Source organism: Cupressus sempervirens, chromosome 8 (assembly GCF_028749045.1).
Source record: "Cupressus sempervirens isolate cs-2001-9-10 chromosome 8, ASM2874904v1, whole genome shotgun sequence".
Lineage (NCBI taxonomy): Eukaryota > Viridiplantae > Streptophyta > Pinopsida > Cupressales > Cupressaceae > Cupressus > Cupressus sempervirens.
In genome coordinates this window covers 813,094,742-813,115,327 of record NC_143125.1, presented here as the reverse complement: position 1 = coordinate 813,115,327, position 20,586 = coordinate 813,094,742, and positions in this window count along the sequence as shown.

Sequence of the window (20,586 nt, the reverse complement as noted above, 5' to 3'; positions counted from 1 at the left end):
AATGGTTTTCATATCCCTTTGATAGGTAGCGCTAGCATTCTTAATCTGTGCTTGGGAGCTTCTCTAATTCAACTTTCACCAACAAGACAACATGTGGATGCACTTTCCTCAATTTTTGCTTAACAGGCTTAACACTAGAAGCTACAAAAAGGTGATGCATGATTAAATTAGTATCAAGATTGGGTGTATCTGCATATGTCCAAGAAAATTTGGTTTTCTTCTCATGGAAAAACTGAGTTAGTTTCTCTTTTTCTTTAGCTGAAAGTGGTTGAAATAGATGTATAATATTTCGAGACTCTTATGTACCAAGATTGATAGGCTACATAGGTTCAATCAACACAGAAGATATGTCTTGGAAATAGCTAGGTAGACTACTAAGTACCTCATCTTTGAGGTTTTCACCCTCATAGATATCTTCCTTTTTACTAGTTTGAAGTTTTGACGTTGCTACAAAGTGGTTTTTTCCATCAGAGTGCCTCTTTTCCATTTTTATTTTTAATTTGTGACTAAATTACTTGATATTTGACTTATTCATGTTGATAGTTGGTTTTTTGGTGGAAGAGACTATAGGCTCAATAGTATTTAGGTGGCAAGTGATCTCATAGTCATTTTGAAAAGATGGAAGCATGGATGGTTGACTTTGGATAGACCATTCAATGAGATCAAGGTCGTGCACGAGGGATAGTGAAGTGTGAGATTCTAGGTTGTTGATATGAAAGATATCATCTCTAGTGATAAGAAATTTAGGACCTATAGAGAAATCTTCAAAGATACCCAAATTAGAATGAGCCCTAAGAGTTTTAGTTTGATCTACTAAAGAAAGTTGATAATCCAACTCGTCAAACCCTAAAAAATACTCATCAACTACATTGGTTTGATTAGTATAAGAAAGTACAACATATACCCCCACTTCATGAGCTACAATAGAAAGAGTATCCCACTCATATTCATTTGAGTCAAAACTTTGGTCACAAACTATAAGGCAAGCAATATTTCCCCTGATTTGTTCTCTATTAGGATCCTCAACATCTGACTCATCAAACTCGAGGTGTATAGAAGTGGAAGCCTCAACACTATAACCATTATGTAGCTCATTTTCTCCCCAAATAATGGAGGTAGAAGGGATACAAAAATTCTCTAGAATAGTATTAGCAATAGGATGAATCTCATCTTTTGAATCACTAGTTGTAGGGGGTTCTTGATCATAAATAGGAAGACTATCATCAACACCATATCCTAATCCAATAGTTTCTTTGCTTGTGCGACCATTGATATGAATCAAGAGTTCAACAAGAGCATATTTATTGTCTATCAAAGGTCCATGTCCAAGATAACCCATCTTTTTGAGAAATTTATAACCTTTTCCATACTTCTTAGGAGAAATAGGTGTGGTAAGTATGACCTCATTAGTTGGTTCTTCTTTCATATATATCCAATCCCTAATATCCTGCTCTTATTTTTCATCTTCTAAAGAGAACAAGGCTAAGACAAAGTGTCATAAATAGTCATGGTTGAAGATGAAGGCCTCATGTGTTCAACTAGTTTCCCATAGGAGCGCATGGAAACTGGTAATACAACAATAGAATATAGGGTATACTCTCCCATATCAATGATTGTCAATTTTATGTTCTTCTCACAATTATAAAGGAGATTCTAGATTCATTAGCAACTATATTATTTGGAACTAGGGATTCAACAATAGTGAGTGTGTTTATTGGCATAGAATTGTCCCCAAGAATCAAGACTATTGTACCATTAAAATGGAAGTTAATTCATTGATGAAAATTTGATGGAACAACTTGCACATTGTGTACACCCAAGGCATTCCTAGCAAAAAGATATATGCGAGTAGAATGTCAAGAACTTGGAATACCACATCTTTTTCCATGGGACCAGCCTGAATAGGTAGCACAATAAGACCCTTAGAGAAGCGTTTAACTTCACCATAATATTTGATAATGATTTTGAGTCTAGGGACAATAGAAAATTCAAAGAGACTCAATTGTTGAACAAAATTAAAGGAAACAATATTTAACCCCACATCATTTTCTATCAACACTTGTCTAACTTGGTTATGATACATTTGGACTTCAATATGCAATTCAAGGTTATGTGAGTGACTAAGCACTTTGTCATCTTCTTCAAAAAAATTTAGGTAATGTGGAGTAGAAATGTGATTAACCATAGCTTGGAACTTATCCACATCAATATCAGTAGGGACATTGGCTTCACATGAATCCTTCTCTAGGATATCCTTGTGCAAAGGAGATAAGTCTAGCAACTCAAAAATAGATATTTAAGTGGGAGTGCATTGCAATTGGGTCACAAGATCATGAGTGGTAGTGATTTTATTAGATGAAGAAGATCCCACTTGTTTAGTATTAGTTTGTTTGGGATTATCTGCAACCTTAAGGACAAATTTGGATTGACCCTTAGTAACAACATTTAGTATTTCACTGTAAGGGGAAGAGGAATCTACAACCCTAAGTGAAACCATAGGTATATTTTCATCAAAGTGTTGGGAGGAATCAGGATTTATCAAGATCACTTTAGGCCTTTCATCGTCAATGTCATAGCTAGGTTATTCATCAAATTTAGGCCCCATCATATAGATGATTTCTTCATCAACAGGCTCAAGCATATGTATAACATTACTTGTGTTAGTATATGTGTCATTGATCTTAGAATCATGATTCTTCTTGTTTACATTTGACATTTCCCCTTGTTCAAACTTAGGGAGAGGTTGTTTGAAAGCCTTATGATTAGAATTTTTGACCAATCCATTAGTAGAAAATTTTACTTCATCAATAAGATCTTGTATATATCCTTAAGCCTAAGACAATGATCAGTATCATGTCCTTTGTTTCTATGATGATTGAAAAAATGATCCTCTCTCCACTGAGGAGGTTTAACCTCAAGGTCATAAGGTCTTAAATTATTATGTAGCATGATGAGCTTATTAGCAATATATGTCTTAAGAATCACATTGTAGGAATCGGATAAAGGAGTAATTTTACACTTAGGATTAGAGGGCCATGTGAGCTTAGGTTTGTCATAAGCTTGAGATTTTCTTGAATTATTTGTCTTTGTAGCCTGTTTGGTAGCTAGGATACAGTTAGCTAAGTTGAAAGTGGGTTCCTTGGTCTTAGGTACATCAACAACATGCTTGTTTTTATTCCAAATTTTGCCTTTGTGATTACCATTTCCAATGTCATTCTTGTCTTTTTTAAGAGTATATCACCCTTTTTAATAGAAACATATTTAATATGATATGCACTATAAATCATGTCATTGAATGTAATGAACACTTGTTTCCTAAGATCATAATATTGTTCGGATACAAGATTATTAATGAAGATATCAATTTTATCATTTTTGGGGATTTAGCAAGGGTATCTAGAGTGCAATCTTCTTCATCGTTGAAAGTATGTAACAAAAGGCTCCCCTAGTTTTTGCTTGATGTTGCATAAGTCTAGAATAGCAACAAGGTGGTGTATGTTGTATAATAAATGTTGATTTAACTTTTGTGCCAACTCATCAAATTACTTAAGAGGGGGGGCAGGGTGGGGGGGGGGGGGGCGAATTTTTGTGAACCACTCCATGACTTGTCCGTTCAAGCCTCTTGGGAAGAGCCTCATGAGGTATGGGTCTTCATGAATAAAGTTCATACTGAGCACATAAAATTATCTAGCATGATTATGTGGATCTCCATTGCCATCATACTTGTTATATTTAGGATTTTTCGCATCTCTTGGGAAGGGCATCATGTAAATACATTTGTCAAAAGGAAGCACACATATGGTCTCAACAAGTGAATTTATTAGTTTTTCTTTCTCCACTTGCATGATTCATGATTTTTAGACCTCTTTCTTTATGAGAACACTATTGATAGATTCTCTTTTTTGAATGATCCTTTGGACATCAAAGTCATGGGGTAGCTTCCATCCTCTCAAAGTGATGTATGCAAAATATTGATCTGGGTTTTGTTCCAAGGCCTTAAGCATAAGTCTTTGATAGTAATAATCTTTTTGAAATTTGATGATCTCTCCACTAGAAACTTCATTTTCTACTTCACTTCCAAGTAATAAAAAATTCACGTTGAGAATGCCTAGGTGGAGATGTATAACCCACAACATGAGATCTTGGAGTCCTTGGAGGGGTATTGTTTCCATTGTTTCCAAATTTCTCATGGTTCACAAAGGGATTACTATAGGTAGCATCAGCATTTTGATTCTAAAAGGTGTATGCACAATGATTCCTAAAACCATAAGCATTTTCATCATGAGCATTGTTTTTGTCATAAACATGTGTCGCCACTCTAGAGGCTATGTGTCTTGCTTGTTCAAGTATTTTTTCTCTAGTCTTGCTTATTTTTCTTGCAAATATTTTGTCCCCCTCTCTATTTGTTCCCTCGTATATGTAAAGAAGTCATATAAAAGACAGTTTCTCTCTTTTAGATTCATGGTGAAAGACACGTTGTTTTCAGCTCTAGTAGTATCAAGTGGGGTATCAAGAGAGCTACCAAAATGACTAAGAGGATCAAACCAAGTAGTATATTTGTCTTCTTGAACCTTGTAAAAGTTAGGTTCACCCTTATGTGGATTCCTAGTTGGAGAAGGTAATTGTTCAAAGCTAAAAGAGAGACAATTTTCTTGACCAAATTGGAGCCTAGTTGTAACCAACATGTAATAGCTTTACTTTTAGCCTAGTAAGATGACGCAAAGCACTTAGAGTCCAAAGCTTGTAAAGTCAATATGTTCACTTGTCAAGATGGGAGTAGAAAATGGAAATATCAAGAAGCAAGAATCCAAATAGCAAAGTAGGTAAGGTGAGTGGAAATGACAAGTGAACAATCTATCAAGTCAAGTATATATCCAAGGAGTTAAGGTAATTTTTCTCAGCCTAGAACATAGCCAAACATGTAGATTTCATCTTATAAATACAATATGATCAATTATGAATGCTCCTAAATCAGCTAAGGATGTAGTTAAAATCAAATTAAGCAAGTAGTAGGGTCAGATGACAAAGTTCAGCTAGTAGTACAACAATATGACAGCTAGAAGTTTCATACGATTGAACTTAGAATAGAAGAACAATAGTTTTTGGAAGTAGGAAAGTTTCTATGAAGTAGTATGACTGAGTTCAATATAGAAGTATGATAGTTTGAAGGTGATAGTACAACAATTTTTAATTCCAAAAGTATTGTACAATACTTCTCAAAAAGGCAATACGACTAGTTTCTAGCAGAGAACTTTTTTGAGTTCATATCTAAAAGACCTATATTTTGATTGAGTTTTTGATCAATTTGAGTAGTGGGACTATTATAGCAGAGTGTGTTTCATTTTGTAACAATAAGATAGTGTTTTCAAAAGAAATCATGACACAAACACATGTCTTCAAGCAATTGGACAAGGGGCAAAGCAACCTTGCCAATACAAGCACTTGTGAAGTTTTATAGCAAAAAATCCTATGAAAATTATTGTTGAGCATGTTCAAAAGATTTAAATGGTTCTAACACATTTGAATACACATTGAGCACATTCTATCTAAAGGACATGACTCATTACTTGATACAGTAGTCCACAACTTGATGCTCTCTAGCCTCACACAAAGTGGTTGCCCATAATAGATATTGGTTTTGTCATATTAGGTGAGTCAAATCTTGGGGTGATCTGATTAGTTTGCTAAGATTGATCCTTGCACCAAGATATTGAGTGGCTAAAAAGGGAGGACTATAAATCCTTAGGTTCCTAGTAAGGGTTTCATTCATAACAGCCCTCCTGTTCTCAATGTAGGACTTAATAACGGACCTCACATCTACGAGAGTACCTTAAGAATACCCACATAGTGATTTCCCCATGGTCACATTACCACAAATAATATCACTAAATTAAGTCAAGTGTTATGCCCCCCAAGGATTTTGCCTTTCTTAAGAGGTTTGTGATTATAGTGAGTCGGATTAGCTAAGTCTTTCTTGTTCCCACTTTGGGTCATTCCTGTTGGTATCTTTCCACCAAATATAAAAGACCCTCTAAAGGTAAAATCTCACAAGGAGATTAACAAAATGGATCCACATTAAGGAGATCAAGAGCTCTAATTCACCAAGAGGTGAAGAACAACTTTCCTACTCCCTAATGCTTCCCCAGAACACCCCAAGCAAGTTAATTTAAACCACTAAAGGGTGGAGTATACCACCCACTTTCCTGATTCAATGAAGGGTCAATACTTTTGATTTGCCTAAAAGGTGAAGAGCATACTCTCCTACCAAAAATGAACTCTTACTAATGAGTTTTGTGTGCCTATGAAAAAGAAGAACTAGTAGATGTCACACATGAAATAAAATTAAAGACACATGAAAATATTTTTTAACTTTTGCAATTTTAGTAGCCATTTTTGCAATTTTCTTCCTTTAGCAATGCAAGCAAGCAAGTAGGCTCCTATAAAACCAACAAGGGTTGGGGCATCAAATGATTAGTCAAAGCTGAAAAATACCCTGCAAAACCACTGTTAGGAGCTAGTAGAAAACCCAAAAAATTGACATGTAAGAATTGAAAAAATGCAAAATGCAAACTAAAAGATGGATTAAGCAAATAAAATAGGTTGGATGATAATTCTAACAAAACCAACATTGTACGATACTTCTCAGTATGTCTAGATGATACTCCTGCCTAGCATGATACTTTGTATCAAATAGTGTGATATAGTTCCCAATTGTAGTATGACAAAGTATAGAACACCAATATGATAGAGAAACTAGTATTGTATTGTACCGCCTCCCAAAAAGTATCGTACAATCATAGAAGAAGTATCATATGATATTTCTAGTTCTAAAAAAAGATAAAATCTGAACACACAAGTGATTGAACAAGTTATTCCTTGCACATAGAATTTTACAAGAGATAATCTTCTTGAGAGATTACACTCACCTAAAATGTGGATGAGACAACGTAGAGAATTTCCTAGAGTTGAAATTACTTTTAGTGCACTAGATAGACCTATGTTGACAAGGAGTACAAGTGGAAATTATTCCAGTAGCAATCAAACAAAAGTGGACGAAGAAAAGAAGATTGAGGAAGGATATCCCTACTTATGAATAGAGGACCTAAAGGTAACAAAAAAATTAAGTATTGGACTTGTAATAAATTTGATCATTGCTCGTCTAAATGACACTTAATTTTTTGTTACCTTTAGGTTCTCTCTTCATAACTAGGGCAAGTCCCTCCTCAATCTTCTTGTCTTCATCCACTTTTGTTCAACTGCTACTGGCATAATCTCCACTTGTACTTGTACTCCTTGACAACAAAGGGTTTTCTAGTGCACTAAAAGCAATTTCAACTCTAGGAAATTCTCCACTTTGTCTCATCCACATATTATCTAATTGTAATCTCTCAAGAAGAGTCTCTTTTGTAAAATTAGATGTGCAAGGAATAACATGTTCAATCATCTGTGTTGTCTATGTGCAAGGAATAACTTGTTCAATCATCTGTGTTGTCTATTTGTATGCAGGTGTCAAAGAATTCAATATCTTCCACACAAATTCATCTTTTGATTTCTCTTCTCCACAAGTCTTAATTCTTGTAACCATCTCTGATATTCTACCAAAATAACTTCTTACAGATTCATCTTCCATCATCATAGCATCTTGAAATAAGCATATCCAGCTCTGTAATCTAACTTTCTGAATAGAGAGTTTTTAGTATGTCGGAGATATAGAAAATTCGCATTTTGAAATAAACAATTAAAAATGGTGAGGATTATGCTTAGGTGATAATTGTATCTTGAGCGATACATGGTGACAACCCAGCGATGATTAAAATAAAGGCCCGATAAAGGTAAAAAAATCAATCAATATTGAAGACGTGATAAGTAGCGAACAAGCAGATGTCATCTAGATCGAATGATGTTGGTAACGGAAACAATTAAATTCATTTTTACAAAAGCTTCCAAAATCTGCAATAATGAAGGCATAAACAAATTTATTGTTCGTCATGTGGTCCAAAATGATAGGAAAGATAACAATGAATATGATTACAAAGCATGTTGTCTGGAAAGCAGGAAGAGTTTGCAATATATATAGAGGTTCAAATTTGAAGTAATCATAGTAATATTTAAAGTATGAAGAAGCCAATGATTCAAACTTAGCTTCTCTGTAAAAACCAAATGTAATCAGTTGAAAGAAATAATAGAATTATTTGAAGACATTCAAGCACAACAATGCCTTGATGATAGGTGACAATTAAACCTCCTCATGCACCGATTATTGGGTCTACCAAATGCCATCATATTTTTTTAACCAAAGTCAGCATGAATCCATGGAAGACAGTGACAGGTTTAAGGAATTCAGACAGGAAGGTAGGTGTCGATGGTTTCATATTAAAGAAAATAGATCATGAAGATGTGTACAATATACTTGAAGTCATAGGGAAGGATTACTATAATAAACAAAAATAATATGTCTATAAAGAGAATAAATTAATGATTAAAATTCGGAAAGGTATTATTTAATATTTAACAAGAGATCTAACTTTTCATATTGAAAAGTTACTTTTTAACAAGTGCCACATAGTGGCATGCATTTGTCATAAAGTTTATTAAATAATAGAAATAGTATATAAGTAGAAAAAGTTTGATCAAAAGAATTCATTTAAATAAAATGATTATATAATATTAAAATAAAAAATTGAAACAATTAAATTAATATAGAAGTAATATATAATTGTATTCAAAATATTTATGTATTTTTAATATATAAATATAGCATTGTATTAAAATGGATGAATTAGTGTGTGGAATAGAATTTGTAGAAAAAACATTATAGTGCCTTATAATACGAGTAGTGTTTCTGAAAATTCGTTCGTATAACACCCAAATATATTAGCCAATCAGATTGCATTAAAATAATTTTAATGAATTAAAAAATTAAAAAACTCATGTATATGCATTAGAAAAATGAAAAATGACAACAAAATATAAAAATACTTTCATCCGATCAATTGAAATAAAAAATATTAATCACTAATTAAGTGCAACTGATTGCAATAGTATATTGCCTACGGCAAATACAATAAGGAGAGATGTCAGCGGTGGAATGGCAAATGAGAAGTGTAAAAGGAGAGAGATATATTGAGATTAAAAATCTAATATATAAATTTATGACAGGGTGCGTGAAATAAATAAAGGAAAATATATTTTTATTAGAAACTGATTTCAGGAAGATAAGTGAAATAAGAATGAAGTGTGTAGCAAGGTAGTATCTGGTGAAAGGAAAAGAATATATGCATGAACAGATAAAAGAGTAAAGATTTTATATACCAAGGAAGAGAATAGCACATTGAAGTAATTTTAAGAGGATATGAGAAGATAATATTTCCAACCATATTAGATATTTACTTGAAGATTTGTGCAAATACAAGATCTATCATCAGTTGAAGATAGCAACATTGTTAAGGTGGAAAAGAGGTTTGGGAGTGTGTACTTCTAGTAAGTCAGTGCCTACGAAGTGTGGGAGTTGGAGCATCCAGTGAGTCGGTGCTCATAAACATAAGAGTTGGAGCCTCTAGTAGGTGGTAGCCTAAAAACTATTGTACAAGAAAAATTTTATATAATAAAGCATTTATTTTCCATGGTTTTCTCCTGCACTGTGTTTCCACATAAAATCTTTCTATCATTGTGTTCACTATCATAATTGTTGATTCAATAATGACATTTAAAGTCATTTGAAGTAAAAGGATTCTTTGTATCATTGGTTCATGTGCATAATTGTTGATTTAAGCATTTAAAGTCATTTGGCGTAAATTGTTTAGATAAAAGTTTAAATTGTATCTATATATATATAATACTGATTCACCCCACTCTCCCCTTCCTCCTTCCCCCCTCTCCACCCCCTCCCCCACCTCTTAGTATAATCATGTGCTTTTCAGTTTGCTTTACCAAATTGTGTAGGTAAATAATAGAAGAGGGTAAAATAGGACCTAGGACTCCACTTTTCATGCAAAAGCATTAAATATGTGTCTAGGAAAAAGGAGAATTTCCAAGCACAATCCCTTTTTGAACTCGAACTAGATTAGAAAGACCCAAAGAGAGGTAGTGATACCAAAGGAAATGCTCTTTTCCCATGTGTGCTATGTGAATATGATTGTGCAAACTAAATAAGATATGTAATGTAGATCCAAGTGCTAAATGAGTGCAATAAGCCCAATTGAGACGTGTAATTATGTTAAAACTAATCATTGAAATGAATGGTAGAGAACCTAGCTTGAAAAGTGTAGAGGAAAGTGTCTGTTTTCTTTGAACAGTGTGAATTTCAGCCTAATTCTGAAATTCCATTTGTGGGTCCTTGAATAAATTAGAAGACCCAAAAAAAGTTATTACTGTTAGGGCTCTGGGGATAAGTCAACCTAGAAGAAAAGTGTTCAAATGTCATTCCACAAAGTCATTGTGTACCCGAGACCCTGTAACTAGGTTTACCTGACATTTTTTGAAATATTTTGAGAATTTATGTCTAGATCTACAACCAAAAAAATGCTAATATGTTCTTGTGCACAGTAAATTTTGGTTTTTGTTTTTGGATGGATGAGGGATTGCCTTGGTCAAGCCTTAGATTGAGGGATCAACCTTGAAATTGAAATATAAATCTATGTAATGGAAACAAGATAAATGTGAATATTCACCTTTCTTGTAGAAACCCTTTGAATAAGGATTTGTGTCATTGAATGTTGTAGATGTTGAATTCTAGTATGTAGAATGTAGGACATTTTCACAATTACAATGGATTTACCAACACCACATCATAGAGCCATAGATGTAAATGTGCATCAATGAAGAAGATGATGAAAGATTTAATATAGATATCCTCTCTTTGTGGCCAAAAAAATGCTAAATCTTGAAGAGGAAATGCCCACAAAGAATCATTGAAACCTTGAGTGCCTTGAATTCTTGTTAAAACTTTCTTTCTTGAATTTCTTGAGTGGGTGTGGATAACTTATTATAATGAAAGATTCTTCTTATAGATTGTGGATGTGAAAATGAAGATCTCAAGTCTCTTTTTATAGTAGTTTTTAAGTGGGAAAGCAATGCAAGCCCACTAGGGATTGAAATACAATAGTTGAAAACCCCAAGGCACTTTGGGTGCCAAAGCCTCTTTCCCTTAGGGAAGAGGTCAACTTGGACTCGCCTACTCTAGAATAGGTCAACATATTCTTGGGGAAGGGCTAAAAATTGAGAGGTCTCGGTGATGCAGAGGGATCAACACTGGAACTCTCCTTAAGGAATTAAACACTTAAGGGACTCAACAGTGTATCTTCTCTACATCTTAATAAAGTTTATAATAAGGTCCTCAATCAAATCTGCAAACACATTGTCAATCAATCTGTTGCGGAGAAAAAAATTAATCAAACTGAAAGTACATTCTCATCTGAAGTCATAATAACCACTGCACTTTTCAACACCCCAATTGTGTAACAGCTTCTTGAAATCATTTCATATCTTAAATCCATTCTGTAAACTGAAACCAAATAACAATATATGACCCATGATACGTACTACAACATACATAATCTGTAAATTTAATTCTGCCAAAAAAAATGACAAACGATAGGAACTCTGTCAACCTCCTGTTGCAACATAAAACTTCACACAGCCGACTCCATAAAAAATTTTAATGCAGGTTTCAGATTTCCATATATTTCAACTGCGGCTCAACCTGATTTTGAAGCTCCCTTGCATACAATGACTAGGTTTCAAGGTAATAATCTGAAACATAAAACATTGAATGCTAGTTCTTGAAAACCGTTGCAATACTCAGCCAAACATGAAACAATACAATCGACTATTCACTCAAGGAAACTCTTTTAATACAAAATCTTGAAATTGATTACTATTATGTTCTTCCACGAAGAATCAAAACTGAATGCATCAAAGAAATGACAAAGAACTGATAAGGAGAAAACTCAACAAGACTAAGACATTATCATAAACAATCTCTTCCATTACAAACTGATCTACAGATTACAAAAACAAAAATGGATGGCTCTCTAGCAACATGCCTCTCCCAAAACTATATTCTATTTGCACTCCTATCGATACTATATGCCCCTCTCTTTCAATTACTCTTTTATCTCTATTTAAAGAGATTCAATCTTTCTTCCGTAACTGACTCCCATTTAATGATTACATTCTTGTCTATTAAGAGACAATTTATTTTCAGTTACAACCATGACCGTTTATATTCCACTTCTTGACCTTTGTATTCTATTTGGTTATAATGATAAATGGTATACATTTATATTTTATAATAAAATTCTACATTTTAGTATGTTGTATGCCATCTTCCTATGCCCATAATAAACTTCTATGTTTTTTTTATTCTGTCCTCCTACTATCTTTCTATCGCCACCAAACTTCCTATCACACTGTGCTCTTGCACAACTCAGAGGTCTATGAGGGAGTATAGAGAGAATCAAGAAAAGCATAAAGAAATAGGAGAATAACCACATTGAGCATGGGTCCATTCATGGTTCATGAAGTCATAATGGGATAGGTGATAAAAGGTCTTAAATGATTGGTGCTTCCATTTTAGGATGGTAGATAAACTAATTGTTAATATGATGATGTTGCTAAGTTGGATAAGGTTAGCATTGTATCATCCATTTGTGTGATGTTAGTCATCTATAATTATGAAGGCATGAATTCATAAAGAGGAGATGCAATGATCAATAATGAAGGAGAAATAGGGAATGATTTCTCATTATTTCTAGGAGGCTCTTGTATGAGTGCACCTTCCTTAGTGTTTCTTTCTTCTTGAACCGCTTCATTGAATTTTTCCTTTGGCTTTTTTCTTTTCTTCCTAACTGTTAATTCAACTTCAAAAGCTCTGGATAATTTATTTGACTTGTTGGAATCTTCATTGTCTCCACTATTCACAAATCTAACTTGTTTCCTTATTTGCAACTATTGTTGACCTATCATGCTAGAAGATTCCCCTTGGTTACTATTTCTCTAAGTAGAGTTACATCTTTATCTTGGAGACCTAGTGGTGGTGTTTTAATGTCTCTTTTTTCTTGATCATTAATTTGTTCTTCTAATCACATAGCTTGTCCTTTCTTTCAAAATATTCAACTCTATATTGGACTAATCTATAGGTGGAATTTCCAGCAATTGTGTCTTCACATAATAGAAGGGATCAATCAATGAGCATTCATCATCATCAATACCTATTACATCAATATCAACATTGAAGTCCATCATGTATTTTAGAGTGAGCCTCCCCCAATCTCTTCTTCTAACCTTGAAATCATCTTTGTAAAATTTCCAGAAGTATTCTAGAGATAGAAATTTATTAAAGACAAAACTTAGTTTCAATTCATTAATGGCATAGCCTTTGTTGTTAAAGGAAAACCACATAGTATAGGGGTACAAAATGATCCTTGAAATGTATCTCTTTATATTATTTGCATATGCAAAGGTATTTCACTTGTAAGAATTTTCCTTAGGGAAAAATCACCTAAGATCAAGGAACTCAAGCACTAGCACAGAATGGACCAATAGAGTATGATCAAAATAACCATATGAAATTCAGTTGATGTAATTGATTGTTAAATACACTAAGAGTGCCTGAATATAAAGGCCTCTAGAATGCTTCTAGAATGTCTAGGAGTTAGCGATATGATAAGCCTCACAACTAAGCACATGTCCACCAAGAGTGGATTATCCTCCATTAAGCACAGGAGTTAGCATGATGATGAGAGGATAAGCCTACAAAGGTGTGTCACGTAAAATTATGTTCTAAACACCATGTGCATAATTAAGAGTGTGAATAACTATGTTGTCAACATGACAACTCAGTTAATTATGCAAACTCTAGTGTTGTAGACACCATGTGCTGAAATAGAGTTGCTAAGTCTTGTGTTGTCAACATGACAACTCATATGAGTATGAAAACTCCTAGGTGTCTAACCTAATAAATAATAAAATAATGTATTTATCCTAAGTAAACTTAAGTAAAGTGTAAATAATAATTATTTACACTAACACCCCCCTTAAATGCAACTTAGAGGAATGTACTTAAGCTCACAAAAGCTATGATTAAATGCATAATGGGTCCTAGCTACTAGGCCATATCAGGTACCCAAGTACAAATGCAATACATGAAATCTCTTTAAAAATGGGGAAAGAGGGAAAACCTCATGGGAAAAACCCTTCCCCAAAAAGAGAGAAAAGTACAATAAAGAAAGATGCATGTATGGATGGAGTAATCAAGACCCCCCCATTATGACATACATCATGCATACACAATAGAGAATCCCTTGATGAGATCCCCCTTTAGTGAAGGATCTCCAGATGATAAGTGCTTGAAGACAAAAGAAAATCAAATGCGGACAAATGACATTTCTCCCTTTAGGAAGAAGATACACCAAGGATAGGTGCAAGTATGTTTCCCATTGTGGATAGGAAGATGGAAGAGGGATCCATATGTAGTATGTTGTGGATGTTGCCTTTGAAATCTACTCATATGTCAACAAGTTCTTGATGAATAAAGATTCCATGAACCAATCTAGTGGATACCCAAAAGAAGGTGGAAAACAAGGTAACATGTCCATGTATGAAAGTGAATCAACCTCCAAAGACAATGAAGCATCCTGAAAGGAAGATGTATGAAGAGAAGCAATGTCGCCTCCCCTCAATAATGAATGCACACCCATGAAAGAAGCTCCTTGGTGACTAAAGAAGTTGCACCAGGTAAGCTAAATGATGTTCCTACTTGTAGGAAGAAGTGGTGCCATAGGTGTAGTAGAGAATGCTCCCCAACTAGTAGGAAGAATCTTCAGAAGATATGATGTCTAAGGAAAATGAAATACAATCTCCAAAGACTGATATGTCTCCTCTGAAGTGAAAGAGTTATCCTCCAACTATTGTAAAGAATCCACAAGCATGCTAGTCTCGAAAGACAACTCAAGTGATTGAGGGTTAGAGTGTGCCCTTGCAACAAGTGAAGAAGTGTCCTCAAAAAAGAGAAGATTGATGTCATCAATGATGTCTCCCACATCTTCAATGTGAGACTCCACAAACAACCCTGTAATGTCTGGAAGGAATTCATCCCATGAAGTTGAAATAGGAAGACATGGTATTTCCTGCTACACTGAATCAGGAGCATTTGTGGCTGGAACTAGATTAGTAAAAGTAATAGGAGCATCAGGAGGTAGGATCTCATCTAGATTTGAAGGTACCATAACTAGAGTGATTGGAGGTAGAATGTCCTCAGGAATGGAGGGACTTGTGGATCTCCATATGCTTCCCAAAGACACATCCAAACATCATGAGGAAAAATTTCTATACGAAGAGAAGCAAAAGATTCCTTACTCATACTATTATACATAAAGTGAAGAAGATTAGAAAGATGTTCCCAATTAGGATTAGGTGGAAATACCTTCAAATAGAGATAAGGAAACACTTCCTTATGTTCTCTTAGATGATCAATGATTAAAGCAATCCATTTTTTATAGTTCCTCATTGTCAACCTTTGTCTTAAACCAAATTGACATTTGTGACAAGACTCCATGAGATCAAAAAATGTATGCACCCCCCAAAAATGCAAAAAAATCAATGAAACCCCCCAATGAATGATTTGGCACTTTATACTTAGCGTGATTACAAGAGGCAACTTGCCAATTTAGGCCTTAGTATTGACTTCTAATTTTGTTGTTTACAACCTCTTCTTGAAGTTCAAATCTAGAACTAAGTAATATACAACAATTTTGAAGCAATACAATGCAAAGGAAAGACCTATTTCTAAAAGTGATATTCATGTCCACACAAGCCTATAATCTGATTATAGATCTAGAAAGTAGACCAAAAAAAAGCACTTTCAAAAAAAATGGAACCTAAAAATGTGTCTAGATAAACCTGTACTAAGCCTTTGAGGTTGCAAAAATTGAGATTTGTGATTTGCAAAAAAATTCAAGAATAGAGATCTCAAACATCTTGCACCAATGTATAGATCACGAAATTCTACCCAAAAAAAAAAAAATTGTTCGAAAAAATGATTCCATTTGAGGGAGATATCGCTATTTGAAAATCACATCGGTAATTATTTTTCCTGAATTGCCACCATCGCACCTCCAAAAATCAATTGACTCTAGATTTCACCTCAGATGTCCAATTTTGATGAAACAAAAGTCAATTGGGGGTTTTTTTTGACCTTCTGAATATGATTCCAATATCTAATTTGGACTAGCAAGCTCCAATCTTTTCTTGCAAAAAATCTCTCCTCTACAGGCCTGATGATCGAAAAAATTCCAGAAAATAATGTAGATCTGAAAAAATTGTAGAGATGCAAATAATAAAAATGCAGATCTGAAATGATCAAACCAATTCTGCAAATCGAGCCTTCAAGTGCCAGTTTGCAAAAAAATTTCCTCAATTTTGACTATGGCCTAGGGTAGGAAAATTTATAGTCAAAATTCACTAAGTCGACACTCTGAATGCAATGGTGAGGTTTTTTTTGGCTCTAGACTCTCCCAATGGCTATGGATACTCCAGATCTAAATCGAGGTCCTTTGAGAGGTGAAGCAAGAATGGCCTCCAATGACTATGAAATGATGCTCCTCTATGGCTCTAATACCATGTAAGAATTTTCCTTAGGGAAAAATCACCCAAGATCAAGGAACTCAAGCACTAGCACAGAATGGACCAATAGAGTATGATCAGACTAACAATATAAAATTTAATTGATGTAATTGATTGATAAGTACACTAGGAGTGCTTGAATATAAAGGCCTCTAGAATGCTTCAAAATGTCTAGGAGTTAGCAATATGATAAGCCTCACAACTAAGCACATGTCCACCAAGAGTGGATTATCCTCCATTAAGCACAAGAGTTAGTGTGATGATGAGAGGATAAGCATACAAAGGTGTGTCACATAAAATTATGTTGTAGATAGCATGTGCTTAATTAAGAGTGTGAATAATTGTGTTGTCAACATGACAACTAAATTAATTATGCAAACTCTAGTGTTCTAGACACCATGTGCTGAAATAGAGTTGCTAACTCTTTTGTTGTCAACATGACAACTCATATGAGTACGCAAACTCCTAGGTGTCTAACCTAATAAATAATAAAATAATGCATTTATCCTAAGTAAACTTAAGTAAAGTGTAAATAATAAATATTTACACTAACAGCACTTGTAATGACCAATGTCAATTGCAAAGGGAATGCCATCTAACCTCCTCTTGCTACACAATTTGTTGATCTAACTATCTGTTTGCACATATCAATCAGTACCATTTTATCATTAATAAACCTAGGTAGAATAAGAAGATGACTATCATAGGCTGCTAACCAAATATAGATGAACTTCCAAATGTTATGAAATAGATCCCATGCTATTAAATTGTGACCACTACCTTTGGAGATATCATAAGTCCTATGTTTCCTTGAAGCTCTCTAACTATCAACATGTTGAAGACATAATACACTCTTTTGAAGTGATGGAGACTATTCTCATACTATAACTGAGAGTGATAATTTAAATAAGAGTTGCATCATCATAAACACCATTCATATTGAGTTTCAACCAACTTTTCATCTCCACTATTGCATAGACAAGACTAGAGGTCAAGTAGAAGTGATTGTTCAATTCCAATTCTACAAGTTGGTTATGAAATTAATCACTAATCATTTTATCCAAACTTATATATTGCTTTCCATCGAACATTATGTTGATAAGTAGGAACATCCAATTTTCAAATTAAGTTGAGTATTTGAGTCTCATTACTCTACTCACAAAGATTACCATGTTTCTCATGTCTTCTTTAAGCAATGACTTATGAGCCAATTTTGATAATTAGGATATTCCTCTTCTTGTATGTGATAACCATGATCTAGAAATGATATTTAAGAACTAAGTTTGATTTGCAGAGAAGTACTCTTTTTCATTTCTTTATATTGATCTCTAACAAGCAATCGAAAAACTATGACAATGGAAATAATCAAGCTATTACCTTATCATTTGATAACCACCTCTCTAATGCCCAAGTGATAAGCCTTCATGCATTTGAACACAAGATATGGACATTTTGTAAATATGGAATGACCACCTACCCAAGGCAAACTTTTTCAAGAATCTTGTTGTCATCTTAGTTCTATTTCCACCTTCCAAGGTGCTAAAATATCTTGTATACTAATATTTCTCAAAATAGTCTGACCTATATCTGGAAGCACACTTTCAAGAATAGGAGCATATTAAGGATTTTTATATTTATATTTCATGGTAGCTTTGATTCACTACCACTAGCTAAAACTGATGCAGGAGCATCCAGTAGTGTAAGGGTAATCTTGTATCACCCAAAAATATTCTTAGTGTTAGTTTCTGTTTAATGTGTTTCTATTTTTGGATACCCATTTGGGACAAATAGAATATCCAACTCTCATAGTTTGACAATTATTTTTCTAAGTTAATGTTTTTTAGTACCTTGAGATATGTGCCAATATAGAAAATAGGTTATTTTGTAATTAAACCATAATTATAATGAGTTAGAGGGTGTAATATGTAGGGAGGATCGTAATTGTAATTTAAAGCTTTTTTTAAAAAGAATCAGGTCAAAAGACTGTACAGTTTGAAAGTTATTGTAGTTTTAGGTTGCCTAGAGACCCCCTAAGAATGCTTCAAAGTTTGGTAGTTTTCTTCTATTGTAAAGGCATTTTTTGCAAAGTTTGGGAGAAGGTATTGTGAGGAGATTTTTTCTCCAAATTCTGATAATATTGTAAGCCCATAGGGCATGTAGTGGAGTCTATTTTCATTGTGTTGAATGTAATAGCATATCATTTTATATAATAAAATTCTCTTGTACTCGTTGTGTTCATTTTGTCTTGGGTCATGCCCTCATCAAAAACTAAATCATACACCATTGAGTGTTAAAATTAAAACACTTTTCCTATTATGTTTGTAAATAGGATCTTTGAATTAGCTCTGATACATATTCCTTTCTTTGAAAATTATAGGCATCATACTCTAATGTTTCTTACCAATACTTTATGTCAATATACTAACATCCATATTGAGAATTGGCATGATCTTGCATCGCATAGTATTTATGAATAAGGATACAATTAGGATTAGAATTTATGAATAAGGATAGGATTAAGAGTTATCAATTAGGATTGTACTTAGGTCTAGGTTTTTGGGTTAGGTTTAAGATTAGTGTTAGGGTATATATATAATGATTTGGGATAGAGATAAAGTTAGGGTTTATATATATATAATGATTTATAATTAGGTTCATGGTTACAATATGGTGAATTTTAGCATTTGCATGATGTTTTAGCTTAAGATTAGGTTTCAAAGGTCAAGGATATTAACAAGGTTAGCATTAGAGTTATGATTAGGTAATTAGTTATGATTAGGATTAAGATAATAGTGATAGTTAGGATTTACATAAAAATTGTGGCTAGGGTAAGTTGTAGAAATAGACTTATGGCTTAAGGTTGACATTACAATTTACATCATGGTTAAGGTTCATATTGGGTTTGTATTACTGATGTAGTTAGGTTTAGGGTTAGGATAAAGATCATGGTTGTAGTCAAGGTTTACATAGTGGTTGTGTATATGATTTGTTGTATGGCTATAGGGAAGTATGGCTATAGAGAAGGTTAGGATTAAGTTTACAATTAAGATTTTGGTTAACCACCTCTCTCACACACATCGTCCCTCACCCCTCCCCTCCCTCTCTCTCCCTCTCCCCACCTTTCCCCCTCCCTCCCTCTCTCTTCTCTCTCTAAAACCTTCCCCCACTCTCCACTCCATTTTCTCCCCTCTCCCTTTCATTTAGTCGAAATCAAAGAAACATCAATTCTAATATCTATTATATTTGATAAATTTGATAAATAACGATACTAGGGTTTTACCAAATAGTAACTTGATACTTCTATTTTATTTGTGGATTAGATTTTTTTACTTGATATTTTGTATTTCTAATTGAATCTTAACCTTAATTAATATATTAATTTGATCTAGATTGAACCAAAACTTGACCCTAGCCATAATTTCAAATCTAATTTGAGTATATCAAATTTGAGTTTTTCATTTTTTATCATACTTATATGTAATGTATATTAATAAATTCTAGATTGAAGTCAAACTTACATTGTGCAACAATTTCTAGTAGTTTTAAATTTATTCTAAAATTAAATTGTTGCTTCATTTAAAAGTAAAATTTATATTTATGATTTTATCATTTAAACATTTTATTGAATATAAATCAATTCACATTTCCTAATTAAGATATAAAATAAAATAAAACTAAAGTCTAAATTTCAATGGAATTTTTCTATATTTTTTCTAGAAGGAAATAAAATGTGAATTTAAGGACACATTTTCTTGCTCGATTGAAAATTCCTTTGTTTGACCATCATGCGAAAGAAACTTGCTTTAATTGGAGAATATTGTTATGGAATTGAATGCTCTTCAATAATTTGAGGCTTGGAGAAACTTGATCTTGGTTGCTTGCCTTCAAATATTGAGTCCAATTGCTCATTTACTCTTGTTTGCTTGAAAACTTGATAATTTTGAGTGTAAATTTGTAGATCAT